At 40.9% G+C, this 14,243-nt stretch overlaps 1 protein-coding gene across 3 annotated transcripts in view; it reads left to right on the top strand.

The window, feature by feature from the left end:
• Positions 1-14,243, top strand: part of ELMOD1 (ELMO domain containing 1) — a 46,766-nt gene that overhangs the window by 1,347 nt on the left and 31,176 nt on the right. The gene's annotated exons all lie outside the window — the stretch shown is intronic.

The raw sequence follows: 14,243 nt of genomic DNA, 5'->3' as shown, positions 1-14,243 counted from the left end.
AAAACCCAGCTTGTTGTGATCTGACTGTTGAGGGAAGAACAACACCTTTGTCCCAATTCAGTCAACTCAACAGTCAGATCACAACAAGCTGGGTTTTTTTGTGACAAAGGCATTTGAAACAAAGGAGCCATTTTTGAAACTGGAAGAAAATTATTTTGTGGCTTGCATGCTTTAATAAATCCAGGTTTTCATTCTTTTCTTTTCTGCATCCCCATGCCCCACCATCCCACCCCTCCACTATTGTAATGTATCCTAAAATGACATAGAAGAAATAGCATCTCTAAAATCCTGCATCATCCCTATGCACTACAGCAGCTTACGCATTGCCTTCTGTTTCAAACATTTCATTGCGTGTTTTTAAAGAATGTTGTTTTGTACTGGTAGATCAATGAATAGTTGAATCAGTTGAGTGTGCTTGTGATAAAAAACATCTTGTCTCCCTAAGAACAGAACAGCAGAAGACTCCTTATGTATTATAATTTGGTAGGTGTTGCATACTTACGTCTGTTTAGCAAAGTGCAAGTTCAGATGAGACTTGCTGATTCTTAGGAGACTCTGCTTTTCTCTGACTGTCTTAAAAAATGTGGGCTACCGCACTGCCAAACCAAACCAGTGGAGTCTAGAAATATCTTTTGACTTGTTCAATTCTCATAATTTGCATGTCATTTTAAGCAATCATTTCAACTAAAACAAATGCAAAACTACATTGCTCTAGCAATTGACTTATCAAAGCTAATAGAAGCTCAGAGACAGGAAGCCTGTGATTTTCAGGAGTGAAATCATGTGACAGCATCAGATGCTGTATGTGTCACTCTAAACAAAAAATGGACAGAAAATAATCCTGGGAAAGCACCAAACAATGGAAAAACTGTGCAACAGAATGAATTTGTTAACTTTCCTGCTGGTTCACTGATAATACAGTAAAACGTGTTCTGCTAGTGTAAAAACCTGCTACAGCTGAGCACATAACAAAGTGCCTACGAATCCTTTGCCTGCTCAGCTCTTGAGACAGGGCTTTATTAACCATGGGACAGCATCATATTAGCTGCACTGACGCGTGTGAACCCAAGAATTTCCTTTGATCAAACATCTTTCTGTTGCTCTTGGTGAGGAATTACAGCCCCTTCGGCTAAGCAGAGAACTTGTACTTGCAGTTAATCTGTGATCAGCTATTAACCAATTAAAAAAAAATCTGTTCAATTATACAGTTAGGGCATAAGAACTATACAGAGTCAGGTGAGCTTTATTTTTCCCAAGGGGTCATTTGAAGTCTTAGCAGAAAAATTGCAAGAAGAACAAGCTTGGGTTGCCTGGAGATCAAATCTTGTTGGATTTAATGCCCTCTGGCTCATGAGACTACTTTTTTTTTTTTTTTAAATGAACATCTGCTCAGCCTTCTTGATTGGAAAACTTCTTTTATTTAAAATCCTTTGCTGGTAATGCAGGGCAAAGGACTGTGTGAAATATGTTACTCTCATACAATGCAAGCTTTGGGAAGGAGGTGTGAAGAGTAAACTCCAGAATAAGGTTTACTGGAATACTGAGAAGGAAGCCAGGTGGTGAGAATCCAAGCAGGAAAGAAGGATAAAGTAGAGAAAAATAAAATGAAAAATGAGCCTGATGTAAAGAGATGTGGATAATGTTTATGTTAGCGCAGGACTGTGGCTGTGGTTCAGGTTTAACATCCTCAGCATCCGTCTAACGTGATATGACCTCGAGTATTGAGCAATGCTATACTGTTGGATTTGCCAAGCCTGAGCCGGAGGTGGAAATGCTGCTTGTTCCTGCCAGGCAGTGGAAAGAGAAGTCTGACAGCAGAGGCTGCAGGAGCAGCTTCCCAACTCACTTCTTATGGTATGTGGGACCGAATGAGCACTCCTTTTCAAGGCAAAGCAAGCATTTTGGTGGCAAACTGACCTGTTTGACTTTGCCTTGAGGCAAACTATGAATATGTTTACACTAGTGATTTGGCTCACATCCAGCTTAAGTATCTGACACATTCCCTGAAAACCTTCTCCAGTTGCCTTGTGGTGGTTAAGCTCTCAGGGCAGTCTCGCCACAAGAGACCCGAACTCTCCCATTGAAACTAAACCAGGACTTCCACTTTGGGAGCATTCCCATTCAATTACTGAGTCTTGTGCGAAAGACATTGGTTTCTTTAAAGTACCTCTCAGCTGTAATCGAGTGAGCAGTTCTCATCCACTTTAGCATAAAACCGGTGAAGACCCCCACACCAGTTTTTTTAGCTTGAAACATTTCTGGCAGTTTATTCCAGGGTGCTGTGTCCTATTTCCCTGAAAAATGTGAGCAAACACTTCTCAGCTTTCTGTTACAGCTGAGAGGCCCTTCAAAAAGATAGTTTCTAGCATTACAGTAGGTATAGTACTTACTACATAGGAGTGAATATATATGAGTGAAACTAATCCATTGGGCATGGTGTTTTTTACGTGTCCTAATCTGTCTGCAGATCCTCAGGCTGAGCACTCCATCTTGCTTCAGACGGGTACAGTCACAAACATAAAAAGGAGCCTGGGAAATAGGAGAAATACAGGAGGTGCAAAGACTGGAATTGAAAACAATTGACAGTGTAAGCATGTGAAATTGCAAATTGTTAGAGCAGATTTAGGAGGTGCAATATACTGTGGTCCTCATGACTATATCTATAGGAAACTGTGTACCTGTGAGATCTCCCTCCCCTCTCTGGTGATATTGTACCTAGAATTACTTCACAGGCATTTTTAGTCCAGTTGTCCCTGCCTTTTTGTTCTTCACCTCACTTCATTGGCTTCTTGGAGCACCTGAGAATAAATAGGAGGAACTATTTTGGGTGCACATCAACTGCAACCCAGCATTTAGTCCCAGGGACCAGATTGGAGCTACTCCAGCATCTGTATAGGGTGTTTTGTTTAAAAACAAGCAGCCTTTCCCCAGCCTATATGGTTTCAATTTCAAGTGCTTGGCAGGACTTTTTTCCTTGGCAGAGGCACTTCTGTTGGTCTCTGCTCTGCACTGATGTAGCTGTACCTTCAGCAGTAGTTCTGTATTTTGCTTTTCTGGGGAAAGATACTGAGATAGAGAGATTAAAGGGCAGGACCAAACCCAAAAATATTATTTATACCAAGTCCTGTCTCCACAGCATTCTGTGTCATCCTGCTAACTCAGTCATTGATGTCTTCTGATGGTGCATAAGAGGGAAAGGCAGCTTCTGTAAAGAAGGCTTGTTTAGGACTGTGTGCAATCAGCTATCAGTTTCACAAACACAAGAGTTATTCCTTAGCATATGTACGCCATCTGCCATGTGTGCCCATATTGTATGTCTATGTCTGTCACAAGTGAACCAATAAGTTTCCTAGAACTCCAAAATCATAACACTGTTGGGGTCAGCATATTGAGCAAGTGCTTCTGTGGCCAATTACAGATTGCACTGATAATGAACAGAAGTTTTCCGCTGTTTTTATATTCTTCTTTCTCTTTTTAGTTATCTTATCTATTTGAAAAATAAAGATAAATCCCCACCTTTCATTGTCTTCCAGGATGACTTTGGTATTGAGATTTGTCCATGGTGTAGCAACACCATTTGTAACTACACTCATAATACTTGCACAATCATGTGGGCGTGCAGGTGATATGAATTGGGCCCCTTAGTATAACACTGACCTGTGGTCATGGAAACGGTAGTCCTCCTCCATAGCTCTGGTAGGCAGTTATAAGAGCAAATCTCTTATTCCCTCTCCCACTCTGATTTCACAGAGAAATTTCCGTATCAACATTGACTTGGATGTGTGCCATCAAACAGGTTGTGCCTCTGAAACACTAAGATCAATGCGGAGTTTGTTAATTTTGGGCTTGCTAGGCCTTCATACTGTCAGTGTTAAAGCAGCCTGAGGAGAACAGATGGGCTGAAGGAGGAAAAGAGGAGTTCTTCCTGAACCATGTGAAGAAGGGAGAGGAGTGGGAAAAGGAAAGGAATGGTTGTGCTCCCAGAAGACAATATGGAAAACAGGACATACCAGAGCGCAAATTAAGACAAGGCCACTCAATCTACTCCCAGCTCTTTCATGCAGGCTACAACATTATCTCCAAGAATCTGAGACAGTCACGTTCTTCTTTGAACCTCATTTGTCCTGACCAACATGTGCTATATCATACAAGTTACTGCCTCAAGGATAAGATCAATTCACGTTAATGAACTATTGTATCTGCTGCAAGTATTCTGGAAACTTGTTTTATTTATTTTCTTTTAGAAGTTTTTCTATCACTTTACACTTATGGGGTAAATGGTAGGACTATAAAAAAAAAAGTATGCTCACTTTTCTAAGTAGAGACACTGAAGGAAGAAGACTTTGTGTTGCATTTTGTTAAGAATAAACCCGTTATGGCAGTCCTGTCAATCATCCTGTCCTAGTTTGTATTTCTCCTGGCTCTGCTTTGTTGTTCTTCCCCTGGGTTATGTTGTTACAGGAAGAGTTTCCAATGGTTTTCATATGTCTTCTTTCTTTTGTCTTTCCACGTTGTCTTCTCCCGCCTTTCCAGTCTGCTGCTATCAAATCTTTACCAGTATCCTTTTCTGTTTGAGACTGGGCACCTAAAAGAAAGTAAACATTTGGTAGGACCAAGCAGGAAATGGCCGAGGGAAGGAGAACACCAGAGCACCTTGTACTTCCTTTGTCACTCACCTTTTCCCTACTTGGTTGAGAAAGTACATTTTGTGTAATTACCACATAAAAATGGTTCCTGTACCGTGCTTCATAGGTCTTGCTCACTAGCTAGTATAACTTCATTGACCTTCAGACCATTCTTTCCACCTTTACCTTTTGCAGATCTTCATCACCTTTTTTTCTTAGTCATGTTAGAGTCGTGGTTGTGTTGCTGTATCCCTCCTTTCTACGATTCTCCCTGTCACCAAACTCTATCATAGCTTTCTTTCTCCACTGCCTATAGAAACAGCGCTTGATTTTGATGCTACTTGGAGTTATCTTAAGCTACAGTAGGGTGAAGTGAGTCTTAATGCACTTTTACAGTTGTTCACAACCCTTGTTAATAGAAACTAAAATTTGGTAAGATACTTGTGAGTCTTCCAAGTTGAAGAGTCAACTGGTAGCTGCTGGTACATAGGCCTGTCTGGATAACAGATTTGGGAAGATACCCTAAAGTGATGTGGGGGTTTTTTTACCATGTTGCCATTCAAAACTTTTCATTAAAGAAGGGCTTAAATCTGTTTCAACCAAAACATGGAGTTTGCAGTATATATTGGAGAAACTTAAGAAAAATTTTCTGGTTTCCATGATAAAATAGATTATTTCTTCCCCTTCTCCTCACTCCAGGCATCGGAGAAACCAGAACAATCTGCCCTGCATATGTCCTTCTGGGCAGAAAATGCATAACCGGAGATTCCAGCAAGGTCATGTACCTGGAGTTGTCCTGATTTCCTTCCTCCTGGGATGTAGAACATCTTACTGAGCAGCAAATAGGAGATGAAATAGTAGGCCATGAAGTTTGCAAAAAAACTGCAGTGGGATTTTAGGTCCTTCTGTCCACTGATTAAGTATGTTGCTCATTTATTGTGGTCCCTCTGCAGACTGCAGGACTCCAGGCAGCTAACAGCTGGTGCATAACACTTGCTGTAGGATGCCCTTGGTTTCACAAATGTCATGCTTTGTGACATCATCTAACTGGCTTACTGCATGGGAGATCATCATTCTTGAATCCTGTGTTAGGGAACAGTTTGTCTGTAAAACCGCAGAAGGAAATGCAGAAACTCATGTATCCTACTTGCCCTACTCTTGCATGACTGTGTCTCAGAGCTCTGTGGAAAAGTTGTCATTCCCATGCTGAAGTAATTTGGCGCAATGTTGAGAAAATGGCACCACATGGAGTAATTTTTTGTTAGATCAGTATGAATTGTGTCTGATCTTCACCAGGTTCCTGGATAAATAAATTGCTTTATGCTCCTTTAGCCTGAAAGCTGAGTTTGGCCTTAGACCTGACACCTCTGGTGTCCTTGTCTTAACTTCCTTTTTTTTTTTTTTTTGGGTGGGGAGGGGTGTCAGTTAGCAAACTAAATCTCAAAGTCCTTAGTTTTACATGCTTTCAGGCTGATGCTTGGTGTGAGCCTGTATTAATCTGATGGCTGAGTTCACTCTGCTTGGTCCAAGCAAATATAATGGTAGATGGAAAGGTAGGGAAAAGGATAGAGCAAGCATCTCTGGTGTAATTCCATTGGCATGGCAGATCTGCATGTGACCCACTGATAGAAAGATGTTCCTTCCCCGCAAACTACTGTTTGTTAGGAATTGGTAGGGCTCTAAAGGAAATCTAGACTTCAGTTAATTTTTGTGGCAAGGGAATACATCCTCTTTGCCTTTTAACTTGTACTCTCCACTCATCTTCAGGCAATGAGGTGGAAACCAAGAAGGGAAGGCAAATGCGCATCAGTCATTCACTTTTGAAAATAGTAATTTTGGTTTTTTTCCATGAAGCTTCTGCAGTAATTAGTCTGGGAGCTAACCTGACAGCATATTTGGATTTTATGCATCTAGCCTTGTAGGATTTATTCTAAACTTGATGGAATGTTGCTATGAAGTGTGATGTTTTATTTAGAACAGACTTCCTTGCAATTCAAGCTGTTGTACAGCGTGTCTGGAAGCAGAGCAAGTGGGCCAGAAACTTTGCACTGCAAACCATGTAGACATGTATGAGCCACCCAGATAATGCTGCTGTTCTCCTAGGTGAACTCAGCAGCCAAATGAAAGTTCATGAGAGATGGCTAAAAATTATACCATTTTATAATATATGAAGGAGGGGGGCGGAGGAAGTTGCTGTGGGTTGAAGGCTGTTTTCAAGTATGACACTTCATTTTTAGCTGATATGTCATCTACTCTGTTCTCTTCGGTGTAAAATACACTTTCCTCAATATGTAAGGTGAGCTTGTTAAGAGTGGAAACACTATAGATGGAGACAACACTTGGATACTTTAATTCTATTGAATTTAGGCATCTGACAACATTTCTAGAAGTTTACAGTTCTCTGGGGTGTGGAAAGCTTCCTGTGTTTTTTAACTTCTTATTTATTATTAGAAATAGAATGTACCCAGCAAAGTCTTCACTGGTAACCTGAAGTGACTTCATGTAGTTTTGTCCTCCACATCTTTCAACATTGTAATAGAGCAGAGCTAATAGAAATTGGTAAAAGTATTACCACAGTTCTGCATGCAAAGCGTGTCTGTATGCATGAACATCTACTTTGTTGAATTTCTGGGATATAGTTTGCTTTGAACAGTCAGGTAGAGAGCCATAGCCTTCTCTTTTAAGGGTCAGAGATCAATCATAAAAGGTGGAGATGCTTCTACAACTCTGAATTCTGGTTTGATGTTATCTTCATTAAACTAGGTTATCACTGAACAAAAATCTGTGGAGGAATTGCATTGTGTAGACTGAATTGGGTGGTGTTAGAGGTAACTTGCCATGTGAGACTTGATAAGTGACTGCCTCTTACAGGTATTGCAAGACCCTCTTGATCCTTTGTTGTTGTGTATCAGGGATGCTATTTACCATTTTAAAGAGGCAGTAATGGTGCTAAGGTAGAACTACAAAATTAGAGACTTTCAAAGCATTGTTCTGTAGGTTGAGAGAAAGTGGGGGTTTTGTGCTCTCCCACCCCCCAACTCTGCTTTTAAGCTTTTATTCAGGGCTCTTTTTATTGCTTAATTGTGTTGTATGTGCTCATGCTTACAGGACTAAAATTCAGTTAAATTTTACTTCACATCTAGCCTTTCCTTCACTCTCCTAGTGAAATACTGAAATGGAAAATGTCAACCAGTGATGGAGATAAGGAAGGGAAAAAATTTTATAACCTGTGACAGTGTGACTGAAGTCAAGTCTTGCTTATTAACATCATCAGTTAAGTGTGACATTTTGTTCCAAGACTTTCTTCTAAAGAGTGTTTTACGTTGAATACAGCCTCATCATGGGCACATGGAAATGAAAATATCCTTTTGTACTGAGATGAGAAACTAAGCTCACACAAAACAGGCATCCACTGTTGATCTTTGAGGTGAGTCCTAGCAGTGGCTGCATCCACTGGTGTCAGGCAAAGCAGCTTCTGAGCCAAAATAAAGTGCTTTTGCACTCCATGGAACTGCTGTTTGAGGCAATCTGTTCTTGGGAGCTTTTTCAGCAATAGAGCCATTTCCCAGGATGCATTCTGAGTTGGAGAAGTCTGAGCAGTATTCTTGCTATGGCATTCAAAGACCTATAAATGACTGTGCTGCAATTGAGATGGTTGAAGTTCCTCTGGTTTTACTAGGTTTTTTAATACACTTGAAGGGACTTTTATGCCACCTTTGGGCATGAATGCAAGCTGGAAGATGCAGATAGGTATATATCTATTCCATGGATAGCCTGATAAACAATACTTGCTGAGAATTAGAATGGCTTACCAAACTGGAGTCCTAGAGTTGTTGGGGATTTATTTGTATCTGGGGGTTTTGTGTGCTACATTGATACTGGCAGGACTCTTGGAGACTCTCATTTTTGAGTTGTACAACCCTTATAATGATTTGTTTATGGTCAAATTGTATGGTGGAGGCTTCTGAGTGAGAGTGGAGGGGAGAGATAAGATAGAGCGAATGATTTTGTTCCGTCCTAAAGCTGAACTTGTTTCTTGAGAAACACTAAAAAGTATATAGGAATTTAGTGAGAAGTTGGTAGGTCTTAAACTGATAAAAGATCAGGGACTTGGGCACCATATCTGTTGTATCTCTATAGCACTATAGTACTATGAGTACTTGGGTGTAACTCAGGTTATCTGAGATCTTCCCATAAAAGTGACCATGGGGGAAGCAGAGAATCAAAGGCTGAAAGAGACATGAGAGTATCTCCAGTCCAACCTCCTGCCCACATCAGGGTCAGTTCTGTGGTCAGGCTTCTCAGGCCTTCATTCAGCTGGGACTTGAAACCTCAAAGAATAGACTGCACAGTCTCACCGGGAAACCTGTGCCGCTGTCTGACTGTCCTATTCAGGAAAAATTTTTGCCTTGTATCCAGGCTGAACCTCTCCTGTTTAGGTTTCTGCCTGTTGTTTTTCATCTTCCTGCCCTACGCTGCTATGAAGAATCCATCTAAGACTTCTCAATGATGTCCCTGTAGCACTGGAGGTGCTGTTACGTCCCTCCAAAGCTGTCTCTGCCTGGGGCTGAACAAGCCCATCTCCCCCCACCCCTCCCCTGCCATCTCAGTGGCCTCTGCTTAACTCTCTTCAATTTATTGGTGTCTTTTGTGTATTGCTGGAGCCTCAAACTAGACAGTGTCTAAATATGGCCCAGAGTGCTGAGCAGAGGAAGATAATCTCTTCCTTCAATCTACTTACTGGCTGTGTTTGTGTTCATGCAGCCCAGAGTGCTGTTGTCTGTCTTTGCATACTGCTGGCTTGCTGCCAGCTTGCTGTCCTGCAGGACCTCGAGGGACATTTCATAATGTGTGTCAGCTATTCTTCCCCTTTCTAATTCTAGTTATTGCAGATTGGTGTTTGAGATACAGAAGCACTAACATTCCCTTCAGAAAAAAAAAAAAAAAAAGAGGAATATACAGAGGCAAAACTCTTTTGCTGACGTAAGGCTCAAGCCTATTGTCCCTCACAGATTAATACATGCAGGTTTTTGAGGTAAATGAGGAATAGGTGGTGACCCAGGATACTGCTGGAAAGAAAAGTTGCAGCCTGAAATCAACATCATGATGGTGGCATTCAGAAAACCATACTTTGAAACTGTAACAACTAAACTTAAAAATAAATTACTGGGCTTTGGGGTTTTTTGGTAATCTAAGGATCCACATAAACAAAGTTCTATATTCAGCCTACTCATATTAATGGTTCCAACAATTTTTCTCTTCAGCACAGATACTCTTTCTTTATAATTGGAATATAACCCTTCTAAGTGTTTGCAATATGCCAGCTTGCAAAACGAATATTGTGAAGGAAACTACCTTGGGTTTATATTTTACTCTGAAAATATGGTGATTTATATTAAATAACACAACTTTTCAGCTGTATCTTCAGCTTTCTAGAAGACAAACAAAGCAAACTCTGAGCTTCAAATAAAGAGGTGACTTTTAAGGCTTACTCTTCATTTCTCTGAGCTTCCAGCAACTGTTAACCTTTCAGATTGATGCATGTTTTACTGTACTACCAAAAAGATCATAGAGTCACAAGAAATTCCAATAGTTGATGTTTATTTAAGGACAGCTTCAGTTATATTTTGAGGCAGAGTTTGCAATAGTTTTGCAGTTCTATGTGATTACGGTAGTACTGCTTCTCTTCCAAGAAAAGCTGTGCTTAGTTTTAGGAGGGAAAACTGCTGTCTTGTTTAAAATAAACTGGATGAAACAATTGGCAATTAATTGGTATGTGGGTGTGGTGTTGGAGGGAGAAGGAAACTGCTTTGTAGAAGTGGTGTGGTACAGGATAAAATCCTGCAAGCCGAGAACTTGAACGTATGGGACATCCAAACTGTGTCCTTGCTCCATCATTCTCAATCTAGAGCCTTACAACATGGATCACTCTCTTCATGCCGAAGAGCAGACTTCAAACATTGAGTCAAGAGGTTTTCTATAGTGGATCTGTATTGTTGGTGCAAGCTACTTCTAGAGAGTTGGTGGAAGATAGCTGACAAAGTCAGACATACTTGTCTTTAGACTTACTTTAGCTGCATGACTTAAAATCAGAAAAGGCTGAAAATCTGACTACAAAAGGATAAGAAAAGTATCTTGTAGGTACCTTAGTGAGAAAATGTGTGCATAGCATGAAGCTGGAACATTTTCTGAAGCTCTAGAAAAACACAGCTAAAGTTCAGACAAGTAAAACCATATAAAAGTGCAAATTTGGGCTCTGGGTGGTGAGTGGATGCTATTTCCAATAGGTTGCTCCCTACGGGGCACCTGCTGGCTTTAGGTGTCCCACTGAGAGTCTGGCACTTTTTGACAAAAGTGATATTTGAGAAGTGCATGAAGGAGGCTGGAAGTCAAGTCCTTCTCCCTGACCAAAAATGGAGGGGTGGGGGAGGGAGGAGGGGATGGTTTGTTTGTTTTCTGTTGTCTTTTTTCTAAACCCATCTAATACAATTGACTTTTTGGGTAAACTCTGAAGTGTTGATGGAACATGTTATCCCGAGCTATAGCTGCTCTTCCTGTTTACTGAGATGCTGGAAGTAAAGTTTCACTTACGAGAAATCTGTTATATGTTGAGATAAAGAGACTGGTGGAAATTTGGTCTTGTGGCTCTATAGGTTTATGAATAGTTGAACTTAATCAGCTGTGAATTGTGGTAACAATCTTTCTAAAGAGTTTAAACACTGTTTTCTTCACAGAAAATCTTTGCTGAATTCCCCTAGAGATTCACTTATGGAGATATATGGGAATAGGGAATCCTGCCCTCCAGTCCTACTTGTTTGAAGATGACTGTAAATTCTCAACTTCTGATTTGGCTTCCCAGTCTAGCCTGGATGCAAATAGCTTAGTGCCACGTGTATGTGTGTCCACAAAAGTGAATTGTTGCAAGAATCGCAGAGCACAGCACTGATTTTTTATCTCTACTTAGCAGAGTACAGCATTTAGAAAGCCTGTCTACCACACATAAAAAGTAAACTTTTTACCTTATGAACCAAGACAGCAACATAGATTCTCTGTGCATCTGCTTGAGCTGGAAGTCTTGCCTCTAGGTCTTGAAGCCTTCTTGTTAACAGAGTCAGGTGGAATTTGATTGCGTTGAGCCCCAGTGGAAACTGATTTTGAGGCCATGGCCTTCCTATGGACCTGGTTATTATCTGGGCTTGTGCTATAGGGAACTGGCTGTTGAACATGCAGAGTGAACTATTCCTCTCCAAATTGAAAGGCTTTGGTATTGATTTCTGTGGCATCAGGACTTCAGCTGTAAAGTTTCTTTCTCATGACTTTTCCACACACATTTTAATTAAAAGGGAGAGAACAACAAAAATTATTCTTGTAATTCCAAGGGTGTGCTTTAAAAGAGATCCAAAATTGGCACTTTTATCCATTTGTCATGCTTGTTTTGTCACTTAGTTTTTTGCTCTTTCTTTGCAACCAGTGACCTTCCTTTGAGTTTAGCTTTCTGGGAAGAAGACAAGGGTGTATGAACAGCTTTTCATTCACTCATGGCCAGGCTTCGTGAACGAAGATTTGGGAAGGGCTCTACCCACGTTTGTTACAAGTGCGCTGGTGGCTAAAAAGGCCAATATGAGATAGACACGTCCGGTTGCAAAAGGCACAGCAGAAAGACTCCTTAGGTGGTATATTCTGCAAGACACGATTCTTTTTGCGTTGTCTTTTCTCCTCAAGAGTGATCCTGCGTGCTTTCTCAAAAGCATCAGCAGTGTTATAGATGGTGTGTCTCCAGACCTCCCAATTGGAGGCCAGAGTAGACCAGTGATGATGATCAATATGGCCAAGGCTGAGATGTTGTTTCAGGGAGTCCTTGTATCTTCTCTTCAGGGCTCCTCTCTTGTGGCAGCCAGTGGCAAGTTCACCATAGAGCAGGATCTTAGTGAGGCGGTGGTCCTTCATCCTTGAGACGTGTCCTGCCCAACATACCTGTTCTCAGCAACATGGCCTCGATACTTGTGACTGCTGCTTGTTCTAGAATAGATGTATTGGTCACATAATGTGACCAGTGGATGTTTAGGATTGTGCGGAGGCAGCATTGATGGAAGTGTTCTAGGAGACGCAGGTGGTGGCGGTAGATGACCCATGATTTGGAACCATATAAAAGAGTAAACAGCACTATGGCTCTGTAAACACTGATCTTTGTACTTTTCTTCAAGTGTTTATTTCGCCAAACTCTTTTATGGAGTCTTCCGAAAGCACTATATGCCTTTGCTAACCTGTTGTCTATCTCTCCATCAATCTTACCATCCAAGGAGATGAGGCTACCTAGGTAATTAAACAGCTACATTGACTTAAAATACAGTTTTTGAAACAGTCTAATTTTTAATGAACATTCAAAATGAATTTATAATTGGCTGTAGCTGGTAACTGTTCTTGCAGGGAGAGTATCTGGAGGCTCCATACCACACTTGGATGAACTGGTTCTGGAGTTCAAGCAAGTTGAACTTCTTTTCCCTTTAAAGCAGTAGTAAAGCAGCATAATTTTCAGCAAGTACCTTGATCAGAATCAAGAGGGAGCTGACCTTGGAGGCAGAGGCCAGCTCACACTTTTAGAAGGGGTTGATCTGACAGCTCGTGGCAATTCTGGTGTGTCCTTTATACTGATGCCCTTATGGGTCAAATTTTGTGTTGGAGCTTCCTTTGTTCAAGTTGATGCTAAAACACTGAGACTCAGCTGTGAGAATTTTTCACAAACTGTATCTTTTAAACAGCAAATTATTAGACTGGGGAAGGGGAGCAGGTTACATCCTCTCCAGTTTTTGCCTATCTCCTGCGCTCCCTGTGCTTTCTACAGTAGAAGACCTATCAAAAGCTTTATCAGGAAGTGTTAGGAGCCTGCCTACTGTGTTCATTAATGAACTCCCGGAGTTTGATGTTAGCATCTCTCTACCCTTGCAAGCAGGTGTCACTGCAGCCAGCACCAATTACAGCTGTATTCAGGGGACAGCAACATGATTCAGCCAGTCAAAACCAATATAAATGAATGAAGCTTTCACAGTTCAGGGATTATATATTTTTAGCAAGCTGTACATGATGTAATCCAACAAGATAGCTGCATTTTTCTGAACTTAAATGCTTGTTCTGTTCCTGTCAGCAAGCAATAACAGAATGTGAAACTTACAAGTTACAAAGGGGGAAGTGTATGAGAACAAGGTAGGGCAAGAAGATTGTTATCCCATCAGTGCTGATAGGTCCTGGAGAAGAAAATAGATTTGAGGTTCTCTAGATTTATAACTTTGTGACAAAAGAGGTCAAATTTCTTACGGCTTTCAGTACTTTTCAGCATGCTGCATGCAGTGCTAATGGAAAACAGGCTCTTAAATGATTTCTTTGCAGCTTTTACTCAGGTCTTTGTGTGTGGTTTGTACTAGTACAGAGCTTGAAAGTGTGGTCTTGTTCCCTTTAAGTCTTGGATTAAGCTGTCCCAACAGCAGACACATGTAGCAGTACCTGTTTTCTGGCAAGTAAAGAAATTAAAAATGTTTTATTACCTTTTACAGGATATCAAGTACAGTAACCTGAGAAGTCTGCATCTTTTAGTCAAATATCACTTGTAAGTGAATACTTCAT

The sequence above is a fragment of the Lepidothrix coronata genome, unplaced genomic scaffold, assembly GCF_001604755.1.
Source record: "Lepidothrix coronata isolate B3197 unplaced genomic scaffold, Lepidothrix_coronata-1.0 Scaffold53, whole genome shotgun sequence".
Classification (NCBI taxonomy): domain Eukaryota; kingdom Metazoa; phylum Chordata; class Aves; order Passeriformes; family Pipridae; genus Lepidothrix; species Lepidothrix coronata.
Note: the sequence above shows the minus strand (reverse complement) of the source record. Positions and strands in the feature narration are given on the sequence as shown.